This window comes from Myotis davidii, unplaced genomic scaffold (assembly GCF_000327345.1).
Source record: "Myotis davidii unplaced genomic scaffold, ASM32734v1 scaffold2130, whole genome shotgun sequence".
NCBI lineage: Eukaryota > Metazoa > Chordata > Mammalia > Chiroptera > Vespertilionidae > Myotis > Myotis davidii.
Window position 1 is genome coordinate 22125 of NW_006282092.1, and position 7612 is coordinate 29736.

The window sequence follows — 7612 nt, forward strand, 5'->3', positions numbered from 1 at the left end:
ACCATCTCTCACCGATTAGAATGGCTATCATCCACAAATCATTAAACGACAAGTGCTGTTGAGGCTGTGGAGAAAAAGGAACCCTCATGCACTGCTGGTGGTAATGCAGACTGGTGCAGCCACTGTGGAATATCCTCAAAAAATTAAAAATGGAACTCCTATTTGACTGAGTGATCCCATTTCTAGGAATATATCCCAAGAATCTAGAAACACCAACCGGAAAGAATATATGCATCCCTATGTGCATAGCAGCACCATTTACATTACAATAGCTAAGATTTGGGAACATCCCAAGTTCCCATCAGCAGATGAGTGGATTAAAAAAAAAACTGTGGTACATCTGCATAATGGAATACTACGCTGCTGTAAAAAAGAAGGTATTCTTACCATTTGCAACAGCATGAATGGAACTGGAGAGCATTATGCTAAGTGAAATAAGCCAGTCAATGAAAGAAAAATACCACATGATCTCACCCATTTATCTATAATAAAGACCATTATAAACTGATGAACAAAAATAGATACATGGGCAGAGGAGCATCAAACAGACTGTCAAACTACAGTGGGAAGGCTGGGGAGGCGGGGTGGTAAGAGATCAACTGAAGGACTTGTATGCATGCATATAAGCATAACCAATGGACACAAGACACTGGGGGGTAGGGGAGGCTAGTAGAAGGTCAAGGGGGAAATAAAAAGGAGACATATGTAATACTCTTTCTTTGTAATACTTTAAGCAATAAAACAAAATTAAAAAAAGAAAATATCTATATCAATAATATATCTAGATCTATAAATACATCTATAGTCAAACTATGCATATATCTAAATCAACATCTATATCTTATCAATATCTATCTATATCCATGGGAGTAGAGGCACATTTATTTTATCCCTAAGGAGTCACTGATTATTCCCACATCCTACTTCCTTACTGTTGGGGTCCAGCCCGAGCAGGTCCAGGGGTTCCCAAAGGTGTGGACCGAGTCAGTGAAGAAGGAAGGACACAGAGACAGCGTTCAGATCATCAGCATAGTTGGGTTCTCTCTTTTTCTCTCCCCTATTGTCCTGTTACAACTGCATTTATAAGCAGACATAATGGTATGTTTTGGGTCCTCCCTTGGCCTTCTACAGTTCCTAGTTTCATGTCCATAGTTTCTTATCTGACCTTTGCCAAAAATCCTGTCTCTATCTAGTTCTGTTGATTTTAATCTTGTCTAGGTTAATCTCTGTGTTCCATCACAAGGGCTATTCCAAGGTCACTGCTCTGCTGATAGGCTACAAGGAAGAGAATGAAGGAGTTTATCCTACCCAGTAAAGAATATGTCCTCCCGGCCTCACTGCTTGCCTTCCCTGGGACTGCCCTGTGTCGGTGGGTCTCCAGGGCTATAGGCTTTGGTGCTTTCCCTGGTAGGCATATCCCTGGGGATGTGGGCCCAACAAGTCCCAAATTTATTACCAACAGTCTTAGTCCAAGTTCTTCATAAGTAGTACATGGTATTTCTGTAACACTAGGGTGTTTTACTGATTCATTCCCCTCCCCAGTCCCATCAATCCCCAACTCCAGGGAAACATCCCCACCTGGAGAAACAACCCCTATTGGGGAGGTGGCCTTGGTTAAAACACATAGCGCTAAGAGGGGGGAGCAAACATATTAAGAACAGTGTGCCATATACACCAGGTCCCTTGAAACGTATGCTGTGCAGATGTTTCTTCCCTGCAGTGACTGTGTCAAGCAGCAAGGATGGACCGGCTTCTGGCATTTTAATAAAAAGTGTGGTGACAACCCCCCAAGGTGAGGGTCTCAGGGGTCAGGCAGGGGTCATGGGATGGCGGTGAGTGCACATGACTGACAGGACTGATGCTCCTTGTCCCCAGGTATCTTGTCCCAGGTGCAGCTGCAGGAGTCAGGCCCAGGACTGGTGAAGCCCTCACAGACCCTCTCCCTCACCTGCACTGTGTCCGGGGGCTCAGTCACCAGCAGTGACTACTGGAGCTGGATCTGCCAGCCCCCGGGGAAAGGTTTGCAATGGATGGGGTATTGGTCAGGGGGCACAAGCTACAACCCAGCCTTCCAGGGCCACATCTCCATCACTGCTGACATAGCCAGGAATCAGTTCTCCCTGCAGCTGAGCTCCTGACCACCGAGGACACGGCCTTGTATTACTGTGCGAGACACAGTGAGGGGAAGCCAGTGTGAGCCCAGACATTAACCTCCCTGAGGAGACAGCAGGGCTGGACTGCAGGGAGCGTCCAGGACACCAGGGGGCGCTCAGGACACACAGTACAGAGAGCAGCCCCAAGAGCAGGGGCAGAGGGAGGTGGGGAGGAAGGGCCTTCCTGTTGGGCTCAGGGATTTCCTCTCAAGCTCTCACCTGCTTCCAGGGATGACTCTTCCTTCTCATGTTCTCACCGCAGACAACAGTGAAGAAGGGACATTGTGTTTGCAGGTGACAGGTCAGCAGTGACGGGGACTCTCCTTCATGAAGGCTCCTTCACAAATTCTAAAAGTGACTTTTTCACTGTCTTTTCAATGCTTTGCTGATGAGTGTGAGCTCCACGGATGGATTGCTGGGATTGGGCTGTGTGCACAGCTCTGCCTCCCTCCCTGGGGGTCACAGTTCCCTCAGTGTCTGACTCTCCCTGTGCCCTCCCCCTCCTGGTTCCAGAGAGATCACAGGGCCTCCCTCTGCTGAAAGGCCTGAGCTCACTCAGGGCTGGTGGACCTCACCCATCCTCTCTGGGTCCACATTGATCCCCAGAAGAGCTGTCAGCTCAGTGCACCAAACACAGGGCGACCCACATCCATGCATAGAATGGGCCCTACTTTCCATCAGGAAGCAGTGCTAACCCCACAGCGGGGACAGGTGACCCTGAGGCTGGGATGTGCATCATCGAACTCCTCTTCTACCTTTCCTCCTGGAGCCAAGGTTTTCTAGCTTCACTCTGGGTGAGATGTGCATCGGGAGCATGTTGGAAGCTGAGGAGCATCCATGGGACTCCCTGTGTCCATACTGTACTATTACAACTTGCCCAGGAAACACTGAGTCACACAAACACATAGTCACACACAGGGAGTCAGTCAGTCACACACACACACACACACAGACACACACACACAAACAACAGATAGTCTCACACACAGAGTCACACACACACACAGTCACATACACAGTCACAAACAGTAAGACACACAAACAGAGTTACAAACACAGTCACACACACAGTCACATACACACACACACACACAATAACACACTAATTTCTGGAAAAGATATGCATCACACATGAGCAGTAATATAAAACAGTTCATGTCCTTATACACTGGACTTTATGAATTCTATATTAGAAAATGGGGTTATCCCTAACTGATTTGCCTGAGTGGATAAAGTGTCAGCCTGCAGAATGAAGGGTCCTGGGTTTGATTCCGGTCAAGGGCATATACCCCAGTGGGTGACGTACAGGAGGCAGCCAACCAGTGATTCTCTTTTATCATTGATGTTTCTATCTCTCGCTCCCTCTCCCTTCCTCTCTGAAATCAATAAAGAAATATTTCTTTTTAATTGTAAGGACCAAATGGACTCAAGGGTGAATTCTACCAGAATTTAAAATAGGAATTGATAACTTTATAATCAACTCTCTTGAAGTCTTCCAAGAATTAAGGAAAGAGACAACACTTCCAAACAGATTTCTTGAAGTGACCATTACACTGATATCAAAGTCAAGTAGAAACAAACAAAGATGACAGGTCAATATCCATGATGAAATTACATGCAAAACCCTCAAAGATATGCTAGGAAACTAAACTGCACACAGAAAGGATCATTTACCAAGGTCAAGTGGGAAACCATCCTTGCATCCAAGGATGCATCAATGTACGTAAAAGAGTAACTGTGCTACATCTCATCCACATAATGAAGGATAAAGTATACCAATGCATATACAGATACAGAATAAAGCCTTTAAAATTGAAAATTGCTTCAGAATTAAAATTCTTAGCATATTAGTTGTAGAAGTGATGGACCTCAATATACTAAAGGCCACGTTTGAAAACCCCAGAAAGGCAACATGACCCACAGTGGGTGAAGGAGAATGAGAGAAAACCCCCTCCGGGTGCCTCTGGACAGCACCCCTGGGTCGTCATCAAAACCCCAAGGAAGTAGGACTCTCAATCTTGGAAGCTGCCCCCAAAGGAATGGTGTCAGGGTGATGGGTCTCAGGATAGGAGGGAGGGAGGGGGGTCAGGATGGAACCCCTTGTGGCCAGCATCCTTGAGTCCTTTCCCATCTAGGGTCGCCCCGACAATGACAAGGTCAGGCCTGCAGCCCAGGGTCTCAGCTGCACCCTTATAGACAGACTCCATGCAAATGGGGCTCTCCTCCTGCTCATAAAAGGGGGCCCTTGCCCGGCATGTTGGGGAGACACCCAGAACCCAAGCTCCTGAGACAGGACCCCAGCAGCTCCACCATGGACTTGATGCCAAGTTGTGTTTTCCTCCTTATTTCTCAAGGTCGTTCTCAGGAGTAGGGAGCACTGAGACCTGTGCCTGTACCTGTTGGTGCTTCCATGTGATTCTCAGTCCACGTTGTGTCTCTGTGTTTGCAGGTGTCCAGTGTGAGGTGCAGCTGGTGGAGTCCGTGGGAGGCCTGGTGCAGCCTGGGGGGTCTCTGAGACTCTCCTGTGCAGCCTCTGGACTCACCTTCAGTAGCTACGGGATGCACTGGGTCCGCCAGGCTCCAGGGAAGGGGCTGGAGTGGGTTTCTGTGCTACCACCATTAGTAGTAATGGTGGTAGCACATACTACGCCAAAGCTGTGAAGGGCCGCTTCACCATCTCCAGAGACAACGCCAAGAACTCGCTGTATCTGCAAATGAACAGCCTGAGAGCCGAGGACACGGCCGTGTATTACTGTGCGAGAGACACAGTGAGGGGAAGTCAGTGTGAGCCCAGACACAAACCTCCCTGAGGGAGACAGCAGGACTGCATTGCAGGGAGCGTCCAGGACACCAGAGGGCGCTCAGGACCAGCAAACCCAGGATCCCAGCTCAGAGGCTGTCCCTGGAGGGTTGTGCAGGCTTTCTATTGGAGTCAATGCTTTCTTCCCTCCTGGCGTCCCAGGGGCAGTTCTTGCTTCCTTCTTTGTGTCTTTAATTAGATTATCTGCAATAGTTAAGCAGGAAGTGGCTATGTTTCAGATCTGGTCAACTTCACTCTCTTGGTTGACAAGCAAATCATTTTAGGAATTCCTGTCCCCTCACTGAGAGAGAAGTCCCCCATCCTCCACGCAGTGCTGAGTGGGATCACGGAGTCCAGGCCCCAAAACTCACCTGAGGGTGAACAGCCCTTCGCTCTGCCCCAGGAGGTGCCCTTTGGGGGCAGTTAGCCTCTTGCCTCTCACTGACATGGCTGCACATGGAGGTTCAGCGTCTGACCCCTGTGGGCGCTGCCCCTCTGTGAGCCTGGAAGATGGACCCAACTCCCAGTGTGTCCCCTGACAGAGGCAGGAAGGATGCCTAGTGATCGTACCTGTCATAGGCCTACGGAGCCCTGCTCCCTGTGGGTCTCAGAACATGGTCCCAGGAGACGTGTCCCAACACCTGTCCTGCTTCCCCTGGGGAACCACCTTCATCCTGAGAACCTTTTGAAGGGATACATGGTCCCACCCACCTCTGCTGTGCCTCCAGCTGGTGACCAGGACCCCACAGAGGGCCTGGTTCTCTGATGGCACAGTCACCACCTCCTTCGAGGAGAAACCCCAGAGATCAGAATCCCCCCTCACTTCTTGTCCTTTGTATGTGCAGACACCTCCCATCAGCTCCAAAGACAACACCCCATCCTCACCCTCTGTCCACTGCCACCCACACTCACCCCATGGGGCTTGCACAGGATGTCCCGTGTGGCCATGTCTGCCCTCTCCTTCCCCCCTGTTAGCTGTTGCTTTAAATAAACCCCCCTCTCAATCCAGACTGCTGCTTCCTAATCACTTGCCTGCCTGCCTCCCTGATTGCCCCTAACTGCTTCTGCCTGCCAGTCTCTTACATCATCCCCTCATGCCATCTCCTGTGCCAGGCCCTCTCTGAGATGCCAGGGCCAGGGCCGTTCAGGCGACATGAAGTGACCTCAGCCACCTGCCGAGCCCACGTGCAGTGCCCACATGTGGTGTCAGTCTGTGTGGGTCCCTCCTGTGTCTGGTGGAGACACAGCTGAGCACTGACCTAGGTCCACTTCCAACAGCTCACACCTGTGCTGAAGCTACCTCCATGGGCCCCTGAGCTTCAGAGCATCATGGTGGACAGGCCCATAGCTATTGATGTCAGAGGGAAGTGAGGGAAGGGCTGGAACCCGGTCATCTATAATGTTGCCAAAGTCCCGCTGACCAGAGCCCAGGTACACAGGGAGCTCTGTGAATCCAAACAGTGCAGAAACAGCCCAGCCAGCATGGCTCAGTGGTTGAGCATCAACCTATGAACCAGGAGGTCACTGTTCCATTCCTGGTCAGGGCACATGTTCAGGTTGCCGACAACATCTCCAGTGTGAGACATGCAGGAGGCAGTCAAACAATGATTGTCTGTCACCATTGATATTTCTCTCTTTCTTCTGATTCCTAACTACTCCCCTGCTGGCCTGATCAACACAACTACCCTCCCCTGCCAGCCATCTTGTGGTGGCCATCTTGTGGTGGTCATCTTGTGGTAGCCTTCTTGTGACTAAATGGGGCAGCCATCTTGTGATTATATGGTGTTGGCCATATTGTGATGATGTGAGGGCATTACTCGAGGGCACAAGAGCCACTTAGGCTTTAATTATTATAAATATCTATATTATGTCTATCTATATTTGTATCTATATCTATATCTATGTCTATATGTATCTACATCTATACCTATCTGTATCTATATCTATATCTATATCTATATCTAAATCATCTATATCTCCATACCTATAAAACAACTACTAGCTCACAGGTGCTCAATAAATATTCACAAACCCCTAAACCAACCCAAAATAAATAGTCAAGTTTTTTATTAGATCAACAAGATCCCAGCAGAGGCACATTTATTTTCTCCTTAAGGAGACAATAAAGCAGTCAAATATCTATAATAATAATCTATAATAATAAAAGCATAACATGTAAATTGACCAAGTGACCAAATATCACAACAACCGTTCAGACGACCTTCCGGACGACCACGCTACGACACGAACTGGCACCAGGCCCACCAACGCTGGTGTGATGCAATGATCGGGGGCTCAGAGATCGTGCCATGATCGTCACACAGAGGGAGGCCCAGGCCATCTTCTGCAGGGCAATTGATGGGGGGGCACCATGATCTATCTATATCGATATACATAACTATATTTATATCTATATCTTACGTATAATCTATATCTATGTCATCTATATCTATATCCATCTATCTATCTATATCCATGAGAGCAGAGCCTCATTGATATTATCCCTAAGGAGTCACTGATTGTGCCCACATCCTACTTCCTGACCATCTCCTGCATTATAACCCCTGGTGTGGAAGAAGAGATCCCTGGGAACGGTGACCAGGACCCCAAAAAGGGACTGGTTCTCTGAGGGCACAGGCAGCAACTCCTTCCAAGAGAA